The sequence below is a fragment of the Triticum dicoccoides genome, chromosome 6B (assembly GCF_002162155.2).
Source record: "Triticum dicoccoides isolate Atlit2015 ecotype Zavitan chromosome 6B, WEW_v2.0, whole genome shotgun sequence".
Classification (NCBI taxonomy): Eukaryota; Viridiplantae; Streptophyta; class Magnoliopsida; order Poales; family Poaceae; genus Triticum; species Triticum dicoccoides.
The window spans coordinates 49,493,780-49,513,425 of NC_041391.1; the positions used below are offsets into that span (position 1 = coordinate 49,493,780).

General features: G+C 49.7%; 1 pseudogene; it reads left to right on the top strand.

Moving 5' to 3' along the window:
* Positions 1 to 2,869: 2,869 nt before the first annotated feature.
* Positions 2,870 to 19,646, top strand: LOC119320694 (annotated as a pseudogene).

The following is a 19,646-nucleotide window of genomic DNA, read 5'->3' on the forward strand; positions in this document are numbered from 1 at the left end:
TGTGAGCAACCTATATGATGGAATAACAACTAGCACATAAGCAAGCAATGGATACAACACAAGTAAGCTTGCAAAAGTAAAGGCATGAAATAACCAAGAGTGGAGCCGGTGGAGACGAGGATGTGTTACCATAGTTCCTTCCTTTTAAGGGGAAGTACGTCTCCGTTAGAGCGGTGTGGAGGCACAATGCTCCCCAAGAAGCCACTAGGGCCACCGTAATCTCCTCATGCCCTCACACAATGCGAGATGCCGTGATTCCACTATTGGTGCCCTTGAAGGCGGCGACCGAACCTTTACAAACAAGGTTGGGGCAATCTCCACAACTTAATTGGAGGCTCCCAACGACAGCACGAAGCTTCACCACAATGGACTATGGCTCCGAGGTGACCTCAACCGTCTAGGGTGCTCAAACACCCAAGAGTAACAAGATCCGCCAGGGATTAGTGGGGGGAATCGAATATCTCTTGGTGGAAGTGTAGATCGGGGCCTTGTCACCCAATCCCGAGAAAATCAACAAGTTTGATTGGCTAGGGAGAGAGATCGGCCGAAAATGGAGCTTGGAGCAACAATGGAGCTTAAGGATGGAAGAGGTGGTCAACTAGAGGTAGGAGACACACCTTTTATAGTGGAGGACAACATCCAACCGTTATCCACTTAGACCAGCCTGCGACATGTGGTACTACTGCTCCAGGAGCGCGTTACTATCACAAGGCCATGCGGTACTTCCGTGGGAGACCATGGTACTACCGCGGCAGCTACAGAGACTATAACACAAGCAGTACTACCGCGAGCGTGGTACTACCGCTCCCACCTGCGGTACTACCGCGAGGCAGGTAAGTCCTAGTCTGGAAATGGCACGGATGAATAAAAATACATCCGTGCCTACTTCCATGGTCAAAGAGACGATGCAAACATCCGTCACGGTACTACCGTGCACAAGGCGCGGTACTACCGTGTGTGTGCAGATGTAAAAAATTACATCCGCCCCTACTACCGTGAAGCAACGGCACTAGGCCAGGGAACCATGGTACTACAGCTTGGGGGGAGCGGTACTACCGTGGGCACCCACGGTACTACCGCCCTCAACGTGTGGTACTACCGTGTGGGCGCGGATGTAAAAAATTACATCCGCGCCTACTACCGCGAGGCAGCGATACTTGGCCAGGGAGCCACGGTACTACGACTCCGAAGGAGCGGTACTACCGTGGGCTCCCGTGATACTACCGCACATGGGCACGGTACTACCGCAAGTGCTTGCGATACTACCGCTCCAGGGAGCAGTACTACCGCAAGCTCAGCAACAGTAGTCCAGACACTCACATAGAGGATAGATGGGGAATGCTCCAAAGTGCAAGGGAAAGGAGGAGACAAGGAAGGAAACGTGTACGTGATGATTCCACCCGAACCTTTCTGACGCGGACCCCCTCTTAATAGTACGGCTCTCCTACGACTCAAATCCACCAAAAAGAAACGTAGAAATACGCCGTCTTCAATAGTCTTCGAGGGGCACCGAACCGTCTTGTGCCTAGCGATGAAGCAACTGAGAAACTCAAGGCACACGATTAGTCCGCTAAAGCATTGTCATCAATCACCAAAACACTTAGGGATAAAAATGCCCTTACAATATCCCCCTTTTTGGTGGATTGATGACAATACGGGATTTTCACAAGGGAAAAAATAATGAGCATAGGCAAGCCCCTCCTCTCTAAAATGTAGACGGGCTCCCCCTAGATGTGTGCAATCTAGATGGATGCTTTGGACTGCACAGCACGCTAGCTAGGATTAACACTCCCCCTATATTTTAGAGACAAGGCATGTAAGACTAACAATCTAAGTAAGTGCATAAACAAAGGTAGCACAATATAACACTAGCTCACTATATGAGGGACAAACTAAACCAAATCAACCGAAACAACCGAAACGAGGTTCAAATGAGACACGCAAACACACGAAACACGACACACGACTCACAAATCCCTACACTCTCTCCTCCTTTGGCATCGAGACGCCAAAAAGGCAGAGAGGACACCTACACACAAGTGGTGGCTCAAGCAGAGAAATCATCCCAACGATCCTCTTCAGACCCGGCAGCAGGAATGGTCTCCTCGACGTCCTCCTTAGAATCAGTCCACTTGTAGCCTTGTTTCTCCATCCACTCAACCTCTGGAGTAATGTGATCCTCAGACCCACCAGACATGTCCTCTCCATACAGCTTCAGAATCTTCTTGTCGTGGTGACTACTCTCCTTGGATGCCATGTGAGTCCTGTACTGCCCCTTAGCTTGTATGCAGAAAAGAGTCTTCATCTTGTCCTTCAGCTTCTTGGCCCACAAGGGCATAGAGGAACTATGGGAAGACCCAGCAGCACGGTCAGCAGCAACATCCTCTGCTTCAGCCTCATCCTCATCAACAACCCTCTTAGCAGCAGTCGCCTCAGCACGAGTAGTAGTGTTGGCCCATTTGGACTTGACACGGAGACTGATGGGATCATGCCAAATCCAGTCAGGAGCAAGGAACTCATCACCAGGGTACTGCTTCGCCCAAGTCTTGGAGATCAACAGAAACATGTATGGTCCATAGATAGGCACCTTGCGGTTGAACACCGCAAACCGAAGCTCACACCACATGATGTGTGAGACATCAAGTGGCTGAGTCTGAGATACGCGAGCCTCCTCGCACAGGAGCATCATATCCACCATATAGGCATGAACCTTGTCCTTGTCACCAATGCGAGGGAACAGAGAGTTGCGGAAGATGCGATACATGATATCCAGAAAAGAGTTGAGCATCCACGTTGACTTGCTATTGGCAAGCACCTTCTCAACATAGAACGGTTGAAGCTTGTCCTTGTTCGCAGACTCAGAATTGGCATGGGGGCGAACACCCACTGGTTAGTTGAGCCCGTCATCACGAACCTGGAGCAGATCCATGAACTCCTTCCAGGTAGTAGTCAACTGACGACCATTGGTCATCCAGATCATCCTCCGCTCCTCCCTAGGGTGAAAGAACACTGAGGCAAAGAACTGACAAATAAGCTCAGGGTCATAGTCAAGATGGAAAGAGATCACATGCTCAATATCAAACTGCTCCACCAAATCCAGAGCTTCTCCAAAGTACTCACGATACATATCCTTCCTCAGGTGATGCATGTCTATCCACCTGACATCCACATAGGTATTTTGCTTGTTCTTGATGACATCCAGATAGGTGAGAGTCTGCTGCTTGTTCCAAAACAACTCACAGCCTCTAACGGTAGCACGAGGAATCACATACGGGTTGAGCTGCCTGAGACGGATGTACTCAGATTGGGGTATCTCGTCCATGCCCTTAGCGGGTTCCTTGTGCTTGCTAGCGGTGGCCTTGACATGGCGCTTGGGGGCAGAGGAGGAGCCCTCTGGTGCATCACTTGATTGCGCAGACGCTTGGAGCCAGTGTCACGACTGGGATTGGAACGACGAGAGCCACCACCTGAGACACAAAATGCAAAACACCCACGACAGGCAAAAAGGATCAATGCAAAGACCACGGCAAAGCACAAGAACCACATAGGAAGTATACGTGAAAGTTTCCATGAGATAGATGGGACCCATGGTAGTACTGCCGGATGCGGCGGTACTAAAATTTTAGTACCGCTCCAAGTCGCAGTAGTACCGGGGTGGGAGCGGTAGTAAAATTTTAGTGTCGTAGCGTGCACGGTAGTACCGCGCCTGACGGGCGGTAGTACCAGACAAGCGGTAGTACCGCATAGGTGGCGCGGTAGTACTACACCGCGTCAGATCCAAACCAAAGTTTGAACCTGAGAAGAACCGTGAAACCACGGCGGTACTACGGTTGATCAAATCTAGCACAGGACAAAAAGACAAGTATAATCCCTACGCGATACTACTCTCCTACAGCCTACTCTTGCATAGATTTAGCCTAAAATCTCAAGAACACACAAGTCTTCCCCACAAACCTAGAGGCAAAGAAAACAACAAAAGCGAGAGGGAGTTGGGAAAAGACCCTTGTCCATGGCAAGAGCACATGGTGGGGAACGATCCCACCGGACGGAATCGCAGGAGAGCAGCCGGAGGCGGAGATCCGGCGAAGGACCCCGGCCCCGTTCTTGAGCGAGGGAGAGAGAGACGAAGTGGGAAACTGATGAATGGGTATGGGGGAGTTGGAACTCCCCCTCCCCGTCCTTATCCCCACGCGTCAAAGATGTCGCGGTAGTACCGCACATCATCACGGTAGTACCGCTTGGGTGGAACTACCGCACTGAAGCAGTAGTACCGCTCTCCCAGGCGGTAGTAAAAAATTACTGCCGCGTGGGGGCGGTAGTACCGAGCTCTCCACACACATAGTACCGTAGCATGCTGCGGTAGTACCGTGAGCTCAAGAAAAAGCAGGTTTCAACACAAAAGTGGTCTTTGCAAGGAAACTTTTAGCACAAGGGACACCACAAGAACACGCACAACCCAAAGGCAGAAAGACAACAAGAAGCAACCACGCAACACACCCTCTCAAAAAGCGAGGGCGGTGGCCGGAGCCACCTATGTTTGAGTCAGTTTGTATGGCACCGCAAAGAATTATCCTTGGGCCCATGACCGAAACTCATCTTTGAAGCACAAGTACCATAAAAAATGGTTAATGTGACAGAGTTGATCGATTTATGCATAATGGGGGAGGGAGGGTTCATTGAGAGAACGGTACTCCCCCTATGTCCATGCCCACACCTAAACTAGACAACAAGTTGAGTGAGGTGGGGTGTGCACGGGCTCAAGTCACATTGCTCGAACCAATGATATTTAGCTCATGCCTTAACTCGCGAAATCGTGCTTCATCAAAGAGCTTCGTGAAAATATCTGCAAGGTTATCATGAGTGTTGACATACTTGAGCTTGATCTCCCCTCGCCTACTGTGATCCCGGATGAAGTGATACCGAATCTCAATATGTTTCGTCTTGAAATGTTGCACCGGGTTGAGAGAAATCTTGATGGCACTTTCATTGTCACACCAAGGAGGCACTTTGTCACAAATGACACCATATTCCTTTAAAGTTTGCCTCATCCATAAGAGTTGTGCACAACAACTACCGGCCGCCACATATTCCGCTTCGGTGGACGAGAGAGACAAACAACTTTGCTTCTTGGAAGACCAACTCACCAAAGAGCAACCAAGAAATTGGCACCCTCCGGAAGTGGACTTCCTATCCACCTTGTCTCCCGCCCAATCGGAATCCGTAAATCCTTCAAGCTTGAAGTTAGCTCCTCTTGGGTACCATAGGCCAAAGTTTGGGGTATGAGCCAAATATCGAAAGATTCGCTTGACCGCCACAAAGTGGCTTTCCTTTGGTGCGGCTTGAAACGGTGCACACATTCCCACACTCAACATGATATCTGGTGATGCACAAAGGTAAAGCAAGGATCCAATCATAGAGTGATATACCTTTTGATTCACCGCTTTACCATTGGGATCAATGTCAAGTTGGCACTTGGTGGGCATTGGAGTAGAGGCCGGATTGACATCACTTAGCTTGAATCTCTTAAGCATGTCTTGAGTGTATTTGGCTTGGTTGATGAAGGTACCTTCTCTTCTTTGTTTGATATCAAAACCAAGGAAGAACTTTAACTCTCCCATCGAAGACATCTTGAACTTAGAGGTCATGAGAGCGGCAAATTCTTCATTGAAAGCATTGTTAGGGGAACCAAAGATAATGTCATCAACATATAGTTGGCACACAAACAACTCCCCTTTGACCTTCTTAGTAAAAAGAGTGGGACCGATTTGCCCAACTTCAAATCCACGATCTTGTAACAACTCGGTAAGGTGGTCATACCACGCACGTGGGGCTTGTTTAAGGCCATAGAGTGCCTTATCGAGTTGATACAGATGATCCGGGAAGTAAGGATCCTCGAACCCGGGGGGTTTCTTGACATAAACCAAGTCATTAATAGGACCATTAAGAAAAGCACTTTTCACATCCATTTGTTGTAACTTAAAGTTGTGATGGGAAGCATAAGCAATCAACAAATGAATGGATTCAAGGCGAGCAACAGGAGCAAAGGTTTCACCGTAGTCGATACCGTCGACTTGGGAGTAGCCTTGTGCTACCAATCTTGCCTTGTTGCGAATGATGTTCCCATGAGCGTCTTGCTTGTTCTTGAAAATCCACTTGGTTCCAATGACATTATGGTTCCCCGACGGCCGTGGCACCAATCTCCACACCTTGTTGTACTCGAAGTTGTTAAGTTCTTCATGCATGGCATTGAGCCAATCTGAATCTTCGAGCGTCTCATAGACCTTTTGGGGTTCAACACAAGAGACAAATGCGTGATGTTCACCATAGTTTGCTAATTATCTACGAGTGCTTACCCCCTTTCTTAGGCTTCCAACCACATTCTCCATAAGATGGCCTTTGGTGGTGAGCTTGGAAGCAATCTTTGCGGCACGACGCTCTAATTCCTCCTCGGATGTGGAGGAAGGAGGATCAACTTGATTATCTTGAGCGCCGTCTTGAGCTTGTTCGAGATCTTGCTCTTGCTCTTGATCTTGAACTTGCTCAAGGGGAAAAACTTGACCTTGGGCATCATTTGGTGGATCACCAACATCTTGAGTTTGATCTTGCCCTTGGTCTTGTTTATGAGGTTGCGGGCCTTCACTTTGTTGTTCAGAAGCGTGTGGGTCTTGGGGAGGTGATGGCTCCACTTGAGTGGAGCATTGTCCTTCTCCTTCGGCCACAAGGGGTTCCTCAATGGGTAGAATATGACCAATACCCATTCTTCTTATGGCTTGGGGAGGAATTTCATCACCTACATCACAAGTACCACTTTGCTCCACTTGGGAGCCATTATTTTCGTCAAACTCCACGTTACACGTCTCCTCAATGAGTCCGGTGGACTTGTTGAGAACACGGTAAGCATGAGAGTTTGTAGCATAACCAACAAATATGCCCTCATAAGCTCTAGCCTCAAATTTATACAAACGGACACCCTTTTTGAGAATGAAACACTTACACCCGAACACCCGGAAGTACTTGAGATTGGGCTTGTTACCGGCGAGGATGTCATAAGGAGTCTTGTTCAAGCCTTTGCGGAGATAGAGCCTATTTGATGCATGACACGCGGTGTTGATGGCTTCGGCCCAAAAGTTGTATGGAGACTTGAACTCCGCCATCATGGTCCTTGCCGCATCCATCAACTTTCGGTTCTTCCTCTCCGCAACACCATTTTGTTGAGGGGTGTATGGAGCTGAATATTGATGCTTGATCCCCTCATCACTAAGGAACTCGTCCAAGGTGTAGTTCTTGAACTCGGTGCCGTTGTCACTTCTTATTGTCAAGATCTTTGCATCATGTTGTCATTGAGCTTCATTTGCAAAGTCGATGACGGTTTGTTGGGTTTCACTCTTCCTCTTGAAGAAATATACCCAAGTATATCTTGAATAATCATCCACAATCACCAAGCTATACTTTATTCCCCCAAGACTATCAAAGGATGGAGGCACAAAGAGGTCCATGTGAAGGAGCTCCAAGGGTCTCTTCGAGTAGATGATAGTCGTGGGAGGGTGAGCCGTCTCATGAAGCTTTCCTTCGATACAAGCACTGCAAGCACGATCTTTGGCAAAACTAACATTTTTTAGTCGACGGACATGGTCCCCCTTGAGAAGACTTTGCAAAGATCTCATATTGACGTGGGCTAAACGGCAATGCCAAAGCCATCCCACATCAACTTTAGCCATTAGGCATGTCGCGGTCTTAGTGGGTCGCTCCGAAAAGTTAATCACATAGAGACCGTTCTCGACATGCCCAACAAAGGCTACTTTAAGAGTCTTGCTCCACAAGAGGGCCACGGTATCAACATCAAAGAAGGTGGCAAAGCCCATGAGTGCGAGTTGACGAACGGAAAGTAAATTGTATGCAAGGGACTCAACAAGCATGACTTTCTTGATCGTTAGATCATGAGAAATGACAACCTTGCCAAGACCCAATACCTTAGAATGTGAGGCATCACCCCACTCGACATTTGTGGGCATAGATGGGATCTTTTGCACGTCCACCACCAAGTCCTTGCTCCCGGTCATATGATTTGTTGCTCCACTATCGAGCAACCATGATCCCCCACCAAAAGCAAACACCTACAAGAGATCAATGCTTGGTTTAAGGTACCCATTGAGTAATGGGTCCTTTGATGTTAGTAACAAGGGTCTTAGGAACCCAAATAGACCATTCAATGTACTCATAAGAAGAACCAACAAATTTAGCATAAACATGCCCATCACTAGCACGGCACAACACATAAGAAGGGTTAAAGTCGCCGGCTTTGTTGGGAGAGGTGACTTTGCCCTTTTTGGCATCACCACTCTTCGCAGTGTTCTTCTTCTCCTTAGGAGCACCCTCTCCCTCCTTCACAAAATTTTTCTTAAGCGGGGGAGGTCGTTTGGTCTTGTCATTCTTCTTCTCGTTCTTCTTCTTGTTCTTGGACTTGGGTGAGAACCCACCTCCCTCCTTTGCCACAACTTCCTTTTGATTGCTCAAAAGGTCATTTAGGTTCTTCTCACCTTGTATGCATGACACAAGGCCTCTCTCGAGTTGTTCCTTCAACTTGGCATTCTCCTCCACAAGATGCACATGCTCACAACACGGGTCAGTAGCATTTGCGTTATCAATTAAGATTAAGTGAGGAAAGGTGGCCTTCTCCTTGGTTAGCTTAACTTGGAGTTGAGCATGAGACTTCTTGAGGTTAGTATGAGCACCCTTCAAGACCTTGTGGGCCTTGTCAAGCACATCAAACTCCTCCTTGAGTCTAGCATGATCAACCCCAAGTTTAGCCTTCTCGGAAGTCAGCACACGAGACACAACAAGAGCATGATCGAGATCTTTCTTTAACTTGGCATGGTCATTGTTTTGTGACTCCTCAAGAGCCAAACGATGCCCACACTCTTCCTCAAGAGCATTAGAGAGATCCGATATCTCATCGGCATAGTCACGACTATGACCTTCCATCTTAGAGATGGTTTCTTCGTGAGCCTCGATCATGTCATTGGCTTCACCAAGTTGTTCCAAGAGAGCAACAAAGTGCTTCTTGGATTTGCCCTTGAGCTTACTCATAAAGGACTCAAAATCATTTACCTCCTCATTAGACCCCTTACCATCATCAATCCCAACCGTCAAAGAAGGATTAGGAATAATGGTGGTTTTGATGTTGGGGGTTACCTTGTTGGTGGCTTTAGCCATGAGGCACTTGGCGGTGATGTTCTCGTTGGGTGAATCGAAGAGAGACACCCGGGGAGTTGTGGCAATGGCAACGGATGCCATGGCCATTGATTCACTATCTTCATCATCATCGTCATCCTCACGGTACTCCTCTTGAACCACCAACCCTTGAGTAGGAGTCTTCTTGGTGAAGTTGTTCTTGTTGGGGAAATACTTGGCTTTGTCTCTCCGGATGAGCTTGCCACCATTGTCTTCCCGCTTCTCGTAAGGACAATCCGCAACAAAATGGCTCACATTGCCACAGTTGAAACTAGTTCTAACTCGTTGCTTGCTCTTGAAGCCACTTGAGTTGTTCTTGTTGAAATTGGGTCTTGAGTTCTTCTTGCTCCAAAATTTCCTTGAAGCGAGAGCCATGTGCTCGTGATAATCATATTTTGTATCTTCGGTATTGCTCTCCTCATCTTCCTCTTCTTCCTCTTCTTCCACAATAACCTTGGCCTTCAAGGCAAGGTTGGGCTTCTTTGCTCTTTGAGACCGGAGCACCGCATTATCGGCGGTCTTGTCCAAGATGCTCATTGCAACGAACTCATCCAACACTTAACTTGAGGTCATGGAGTGGAAGTCCGGCCTTTGACGAATGACGGAGGACATGGACTTGTTGTAGGGCATCATGGCCTTGAGAAACTTGCGTTTGATCCAATTGTCATACGTGTCCTTGCTCCCATGATCTCGGAGCGAGACTGCAAGTTTGGTTACTCTCCGAAAGAGCTCACGAGGTTCTTCATCTTCCTTCACAGCAAACTCATCGGCTTCATCTTGCACTACTTCATAGTTGGAGCGTTGAATGCTCGCGCTTCCCCAATAAAGAGACACAACGCACCGCCACGCGTCTTTGGCCGTGGAGCAGGGTCGAAGATGAGGGAGATCTTTGGGGAGAATTGCTTCTTGGATGATGAAGAGAGCATTCTCATTGAATTGATTATCCATGGCTTCTCGAGGGGTGAAGTTGCTTGGGTCATGTGGATAGAAACCTTCTTCAATGATTCTCCAAAGATTAGTATTCCCATGCTTTAAATGATGCTTGAAGCGATACACCCAAGAATCAAAATCCTCATTTTTCACAATCTTAGGAGGAGGACCGACATGATTTAAATGAGTAGACGGAATCGGTCCACCATAAGTTGGAGGTTCCACATGGGCAAAGATGCCGGAACCATTTTTACCGCTAGTAGAAGGACCCTTTTCACTGTTAGCTTCCCCCTTGTCGGAGGTAGCATCCGTCACCTTGTTAGCGGGATCACCCACTTTCATCAGCGAGGTGGACAATTTAAGTCCTTCTAGAAATTTAGTAAACATGCTTTCAACCTTGGTCCTCGTGGAGTCTTTCAATGTGTCTAGAGCCACATTGAATTCCTCACGAGAGACCGAGGTTCCCCCATCGGCCATAGACGAGGTAGGATTCACACCGGAGTGCTCTTCCACAACGTCTGTGGCGTCAACCATACTCTTCGGACGGCAAAGTCCTTAATAAAGAGATGAAGCTCTGATACCAATTGAAAGGATCAATATAGTTGACTAGAGGGAGGGGTGAATAGGCAACTAACAATTTTTAAGCTTTTCTTTACCAATTTAAACTTTGCATCAAAATAGGTTGTCTAGATATGCAACTATGTGAGCAACCTATATGATGCAATAACCACTAGCACATAAGCATGCAATGGATACAACACAAGTAAGCTTGCAAAAGTAAAGGCACGAAATAACCAAGAGTGGAGCCAGTGGAGACGATGATGTGTTACCGAAGTTCTTTCCTTTTAAGGGGAAGTACGTCTCCGTTAGAGCGGTGTGGAGGCACAATGCTCCCCAAGAAGCCACTAGGGCCACCGTAATCTCCTCACGCCCTCACACAATGCGAAATGTCGTGATTCCACTATTGGTGCCCTTGAAGGCGGCGACCGAACCTTTACAAACAAGGTTGGGGCAATCTCCACAACTTAATTGGAGGCTCCCAACAACAGCACGAAGCTTCACCACAATGGACTATGGCTCCGAGGTGACCTCAACCGTCTAGGGTGCTCAAACACCCAAGAGTAACAAGATCCGTTAGGGATTAGTGGGGGGAATCGAATATCTCTTGGTGGAAGTGTAGATCGGGGCCTTGTCACCCAATCCCGAGCAAATCAACAAGTTTGATTGGCTAGGGAGAGAGATCGGCCGAAAATGGAGCTTGGAGCAACAATGGAGCTTAGGGATGGAAGAGGTGGTCAACTAGAGGTAGGAGACACACATTTTATAGTGGAGGACAACATCCAACCGTTATCCACTTAGACCAGCCTGCGATATGCGGTACTACTGCTCCAGGAGCGCGGTACTACCGCAAGGCCACATGGTACTAGCGTGGGAGACCACGGTACTACCGCGGCAGCTGCAGAGACTATAACACAAGCAGTATTACCGCGAGCGTGATACTACCGCTCCCACCTGCGGTACTACCGCGAGGCAGGTAAGTCCTAGTCTGGAAACGACACGGATGAATAAAAATACATCCGTGCCTACTTCCGTGGTCAAAGAGACGATGCAAACATCCGTCACGGTACTACCGTGCACAAGGCACGGTACTACCGTGTGTGTGCGGATGTAAAAAATTACATCCGCCCCTACTACCGTGAAGCAACGGCACTAGGCCACGGAACCACGGTACTACAGCTCGGGGGGAGCGATACTTTCGTGGGCACCCGCAGTACTACCGCCCTCAACGTGCGGTGCTACCGTGTTGGCGCGCATGTAAAAAATTACATCCGCGCCTACTACCGCGAGGCAGCGGTACTTGGCCAGGGAGCCACGGTACTACGACTCTAAAGGAGCGGTACTACCGTGGGCTCCCACGGTACTACCGCGCATGGGCACGGTACTACCGCAAGTGCCTGCGGTACTACCGCTCCAGGGAGCAGTACTACCGCAAGCTCAGCAACAGTAGTCCGGACACTCACATAGAGGATATACGGGGAATGCTCCAAAGTGCAAGGGAAAGGAGGAGACAAGGAAGGAAACGTGTACGTGATGATTCCACCCGAACCTTTCCGACGCGGACCCCCTCTTAATAGTACGGCTCTCCTACGACTCAAATCCACCAAAAAGAAACGTAGAAAAACACCGTCTTCAATAGTCTTCGAGGGGCACCAAACCGTCTTGTGCCCAGCGATGAAGCAACTGAGAAACTCAAGGCACACGATTAGTCTGCCAATGCATTGTCATCAATCACCAAAACACTTAGGGATAAAAATGCCCTTACAGGAGGAACTCGAAAACGCTTTCAGGGCCAATTTTCAAGGGACTTATGTCTGGCCTCCGGATGCAGACGATCTAAGTCACATAATCCAACAGCCCGGAGAGTCCGCCCGCAAGCTTTGGAACAGATTCCTCACTAAGAAGAATCAAATTGTCGACTGTCCGGACGCCGAAGCCTTAGCGGCTTTCAAACACAGCATCCGTGACGAATGGCTCGCCGGCACCTCGTCCAAGAAAAGCCTGCCTTTACGGGCCAACCAGCTATCCTCACCCGCGTAAAAGCGGGTCATAAGGCTTGTTAAGGCTGCCATTGTCCTGATTCAGGGGCTCTCGACCTGATCAGCAAAAGAATCCATTGAAAGGCAGTAAAGACGGACCGCCCGGTCTGAACAGAGTCTTGGACAGACTATGCCAAATTCATGGCACCCCGGAGAAACCTGCAAACCACACCCATAGAGAGTGCTGGGTTTTCAAGCAGGCCGGCAAATTAAATGCCGAACACAAGGGGAGGGACACACCAAGCGAAGAAGAGGATGAACCCCACCAGCCGAACACCGGGGTACAGAAAAAATTCCCGCCAGAGGTTAAAACAGTCAACATGATCCACGCGACTCGCACATCCACGAGAGGGCATAAAACGCTCGCCCATAGAAGCACACGATGTAGAGCCCGTCGTACCCACGTCTCACTACTGGATGTCTCGTCCGATCACATTCGATCGCACGGATGACCGAACTAGTATTCGGCACGGAGGATCACAGGCCTTGGTGCTTGACCCACTAATCGACGGATACCGTCTCCCCCGCGTCCTCATGGACAGCGGCAGTGGTCCCAATTGAATATACGAGGATACTGTCCGCAGAAAGGGGATAGACCCATCCAGAATTAAACAAAGCAACATCACCTTTGAAGGGGTGATACCAGGCGTTGCAGCCTGCGCTAGGGGCTCCGTCGTGCTGGAAGTAACATTCGGCTCCCCAGGCAACGCCAGAAGCGAAGAGATGCTCTTCAATATCGCACCCTTCCAAAGCAGCTATCACGCATTGCTAGGAAGAACGACCTTCGCCTGCTTCAACGCACTGCCGCACTATGGACACCTTACACTCAAGATGCCCGGTCCCCGAGGCGTCATCACCGTTAGCAGAATCATAAAGCGCCATTCACACGCAGAGGAATACGCAACGGCCCTGGCGGCCGGACTATAAGCGGCCTCCAGTTTTTAGAAAACATGATTGGTCATTATGACCACAGACACGGTTAGACGAGTCCGTTAGCCCGGATAAATTCAAACAGGGCACTGTATATATAATCCCGTAAGGGAAACCAGGCGCTGTTTATATTTAATACAGCCCCACGCTTGGCTCGACCTTATTGGCAGGCCAATAGTTTACACTCTTATTATTAATCGCATACTTACGATGCAGCCTCCTGTGAGTTTTTCTTTTTTACAGACAACGTTTGCGCGATACCCTTCCAGGATACGGCACAATAGAGACAAAGGCGTAGACGTGCAACAGGGCCTTGTGCAACAGGTTTCTTTTTAGATTAAGCCCCTGTGTAATCCTTTTCTACTGCCTCTTGTTGTTTAACCATCCCATGGGTTCTCTACCCACAGAGGATACTGCCGTTTTTGGCATTTGGCCACGGCAGACTAAAATGCACGTACCTAGAAATAAAGGGCTTAAAATAGGCTCTTGTCAGCATATCTTCTTTTACAAAAGACCGAATACCCTCGGGAGTGTTCGGCGTCACGAGTTTGACCATATATGCATCAGCTCCGAATCATGTCTTAGGTCAAAATGTTGGGTTTGCCCGGCTCCTGGGTAGGCCGCCTTATGTTCCGCTATCATCCGGCTAAGGCAGGCCAAAGGAGAACTACTGCGATTGTGCCCTGGTTATTCCGGATGAGTGCCTCAGTAGAGAAAGCCGAAAACTGACCGTCATGATGCAGCGAGAGACTGTTCAACCACTCGAAGACTCACCGGAATCCCTAAAGATTCCTTTGCCTTAACGAAGGGCCGTTTTTCGACCATGTACACATGCGCCCATATTTGGATGCACGTAGAGGTACCAAGGGCTACATAGTCCCCACCATTAGACTCCCATGGCTAAGCGAAAGTGTTACAGCTATATAGTCCGATTGCCTAGTTCGGCGTGCGATCACCTCCTTAACGGACCAAGACGTTGGATCAAGTGTGCTTATGCATATTTTTTCGCCAACACCCCCGCATTGTCCGCGAGGGGGCTGAAGCCAACGACTGCTATCTTTCAGACTACTTATACATATAAGAATAGCCGCAAAGGGAGGACAATCATACTTCCGGGCAAAAGTATAAACATAGCCTCATAATTAAACTAAACATTGTTTTCTACAATGATTCGACTTATCACTCGAATAAAACACTCTTCGAGCACTGCGCCTCTATCAGGTGGGCACCTTCTGTGACTTGCGCCAAGTAGTGCTCGGCCGGATGTTGGCCTCCCGCCGGATCCTGGCTCGCTATTACAGTGGCCTCCATATCCGTCCAGTAGGCTTTAACGCGGGCTAGAGACATCCGCGCACATTCTATGCACGCCGACCTTCTCAGGGCGTCAATCCAGGACACCGCTCCAAGGAATTGTTGCACTAAACCAAAGTAGCTATCCGGCTTAGGCCCCTTCGGCCAAAGATGGTCTATTACAGACCGCATTGCCAGTCCGGACAGCCTGTGGATCTCCGCCATAGCAGCCACCTTCTCATTCAGTGGCAGCGGGCGAGTGGGAGCATTAAACTGCGACCAGAAAAGCTTCTCCACTTCTTCATCGCCTTGACCCTCGAAGAACTTGGCAGCGTCAGCTGTACTATTCGCCAAGTCCGCATATGCGTCCGCAGGACTCATGCGACCCGCCAGGGGAGCATACTTCGGATCCAAGAGCTTCGTCCGCAGCAAGTACGAGCCCCCAGCCACGATTTTGTCAGCTTGTTGGAGCTCCTCCCGCATACTCCGGATCTCGGTCCGCATCTCCTTGGCGGCATTACGTGCCTTGTCCAGCTCGGCCGAACTAGCCTTATTCTCCTTTTCAAGGAGTGCGTACCGGTCGGCGGCATTTTTTAACTCTTCAGCCTTTTCGTCTATCTTTTCCTCTCTTCGGCGACGAGCAGCCTATTCGGCTCTCAACTCTTCGACCGCCTTTAGGGCAGCCGCATTGCTAGCCCGAGCTTGTTCCTTGGCTTGAGCAAGTTCCGCCCTCAGGGCCTCCACGGCAGCAGCACCATCTGCAGTGCACACGTATTGCATTAATATTATGCCTTTTGGCATCTTCCTATACATTATAATAAAAACCAAGCACATACCCTGGGACTCCTCCAGCCGTTTATTCACCAGCGTGATATCGGCATCGATTGATCCGATTTGCCTCCTTAGCTCGGCAACTTCAACAGACTGGTCGGCTGCCGGATCCTTGTATACCTGCGCACTTGTACGGCGCAACCATTAGTATATGATCCACCGTTTGCCGCCTATGGCGGGCAACCAGAGTCTCAGGGGCTACTATCTATAGGGAGCACACCTAGCGCGTGCTTCATAACCAAAAAGTTGTGCATTTTTTCACTACATACCTCAAAGCCTTTGAGCAGGCTTGTATATGCCTCATTCAAGCCGCCGGTAGAGGATGAAATCTTCGTGAGCACCGTGCTCATTAAAGAGCGGTGCTCCTCCGAGAGTGCGGCTCGCTCTAGACGGCCCGTCAGTACGTCCGGCCGGACATTAAATTGCGCCGGACCCTTCTCCTCACCCCCCGTGGGAGCCAAACGCTGCGGGCTTAGGGCGGCTGACGTACTAGCCTCCGGCTTCGGCAGATCCAGACTCCTCCGTGACGACACCTCCGTGTCGCCCGCTTCATGAGGCGGAGAGCTGGGTGGAGTCTCGCTCTCCATCATCTCCGGACGAAGGTCCCCCGAAGACGAACTCTGTTGAGAAGAGCTACTCGCCGGACTACAAAAGACGAAGTCCTGGTTATGGATCTCAGAGTAACGCTACACCTTCGAATTGATGAATAACTTACGGATCGGTCGAGGGCTGGCCCGTTGGTGGGCATGACGTGGTGAGGGCGCCCGTCGCGGCAGAACCCCTTGGAGATGTTTTCTTCCCTTGCTTGGGCGTCTCCGCCTCCAAATCTTCGGAGGCGGCCCTTTTCCTCCCGCGTGGGGAGGAGGCTTTGACCTCCCCTTCCAGGCTATCCTCCATAGGAGGGGTAGCGACTTCCCCGTTCTGGATGCGCAGCGCGTGAAGTTCAACTTCACTGCCCTTCCCTTCGCCTTTCCCTGTAGGAATTTTGCTGAGCGCCCGATCCAGCATCTTTGCAATGGTTGGACCAGGCGGGCCTTCAGGAAGTGGCGCCGGACACCTGATTCTCTTGGCCTTGGCGAGCCATTCCTGGCCGCCGAGGGATTGTCAGAATAACAATTATGATAGATATAAATGAAGTGTCCGGCTTTAAGGTTACTTACTTGGGCATCTAGGCGATTGCTGCTTAGGCCCGCATCCTCGGTGGTGTCCGGACACTTTACTTGTGGTCCGAAGAATAATTTACAGATCCCTTCGAGTTTCAGGCCGAAGAAGTGCTTAATAGTCCACGGACCCTCCGGATTAAACTCCCACATCCGGAGAGGTCGACATTTGCATGGCAACATCCGCCGGACTATCATCACCTGCATTATGCTGACAACATTTATGTCCCTCTCAATAAGCTCCCGGATACGATTCTGCAATTCTGGCACATCGCCAGCAGGCCCATAATTCCGTCCTTCGTTGGTCCAAGACGCTAACTGTGACAGAGGGCCCGAGCGGAACTCGGGGGCAGATACCCAATTTGTGCCTCTGGGAGCAGTGACATAGAACCATCTCCGTTGCCATACATCAGACACTTCCGGAAAAGAACCCTCTGGCCATGGGGCATCGGCGTTCCTGCTTCTTATGGCGCCTCCGCACTCCGCATGTCACCCCTCGATCATCTTCGACTTCACATTGAAGGTCTTTAGCCATAAGCCGAAGTGTGGGTTGACGTGGAGAAAAGCTTCGCACACGATAATGAAAGACGAGATATGGAGGATGGCGTCTGGAGCCAGATCATGGAAATCCAAGCCATATTATAACATGAGCCCCCTCACAAAGGGGTCGAGGGTGAGGCCTATGCCTCGGAGGAAGTGAGGAGTAAACACGACGCTCTCATTGGGCTCCGGCATGGGGATGACTTGCCCCGGAGCATGAAGCCTATGCTGGATATCAGCAGTCAGGTATCCGACCTCCCTAAGCTTCGCAATATCCTCCTCCTGAATCGAGGAGGCCACCCACCGGCCAGCTGCGTCGGATCCGGACATACTGGAGGATCTGGGGGGCTGGAGCTTAGGTTTTTTGGCGATGGAGCTTGAGGTATGAGAAGGAGCGGAGAGGTGGAGATGAGGCGTAGGCCTCAACCCCTTTATAAAAGGGATGAATACCAAGAGTCCTCAGCGTGGCCGCTTGAGACTTGTCTAAGACACGGAATTATACCAACCATCGCCGTGGGGTCGCATATGCCCATATTGATGAAGGATCCCATATTAAGAGGGACACGATCTCTGCTTTGACAGGACATGCCGATAAAACTGCCTCGCAACGCGAGTCGAGGTGGAGCAGGAAGCACTGGTTCGTGTTGGACCAGGTCATGATGCAAGGGCACAATGTATGAAGATTGCCAGCAGAACGGATTTATGCTAAGGGTATGTGAAGATCATCTTGCAGATCCGGACACGACCTACGTGTTCGATAATCACCTTGGAGTATTCGGAGGAGGAACCCTCCTTGCAATGCCGAAGACAAGACTGCACGCCGGACTCATCATCATTGAAGCCTGGTTCAGGGGCTACTGAGGGAGTCCTGGATAAGGGGGTATCCGGACAGCCGGACTATATTCATCGTCCGGACTATAGAAGCGTCAAGACACAGGACTCAAGACTTCGGCTCGTGTCCGGATGGGACTCTCCTTTGCATGGAAGACAAGCTTCGCAATCCGGATATTATGTTTCCTTCCTTGTAACCGAATCCATGTAAACCCTAGCTCTCCGGTGTCTATATAAACCGGATAGCATGGTCCTTAGAAGGCCGATCACAATTACAATCATACCATCATAGGCTAGCTCTTAGGGTTTAGCCTCTACGATCTCGTGGTAGATCTACTCTTGTATTCCACATATCTTCAATATCAATCAAGCAGGAAGTAGGGTTTTACCTCCATCGAGAGCGCCCGAACCTGGGTAAACATTGTGTCCCTTGCTTCCTGTTACCATCAGCCTAAGACGCACAGATCGGGACCCCCTACCCGAGATTCGCCGGTTTTGACACCGACAGCGACCACCGCCACAACTGCAGTTAGAGTTCCAGTGCCACAATTGCAGCCACAAAATCCATCTCAGCAACAACCACAAGAGCAAGTTCCATTGGTGCAACAACAACAATTTCTAGGGCAGCAACAACAACAATTTCCAGGGCAGCAATAACCATTTCGACCACAACAGCCATATCCACAGCCGCAACCATTTCCTCCACAACTACCATGTCCGCAGCCGCAACCATTTCCACCACACCAATCATATCCACAACCACAACCACAGTATCCGCAACCACAACAAACAATTTCGCAGCAACAAGCACAACAACAACAATGACAACAACAACAACAAATCCTTCAACAAATTCTACAACAACAACTGATTCCATGCAGGGATGTCGTCTTGCAACAACCCCGAGCTGTCACGGTGCCAAGTCATCCACAATGTCGTTCATGCTATTATTCTCCATCAACAACAACAACAAAAACAACAACAACAACAACAACCATCGAGCCAGGTCTTCTACCAGCAGCCTCAGCAATAATATCCATCAGGCCAGGGCTCCTTCCATCCATCTCAGCAAAACCCACAGGCCCATGGCTTTGTCCAACCTCAGCAACTGCCGCAGTTTGAGGAAATAAGGAACCTAGCGCTGCAGACACTACCAGCAATGTGCAATGTCTACATCCCTCCATATTGCTCGACCACCATTGCGCCATTTGGCATCGTGAGTACTAACTGAGAAGAGAAGAACTCTAGTACTAGATATATGAAACACCGTTTTCTTAGACCATGGTTTGGTCGTTGTAGCGGTGAA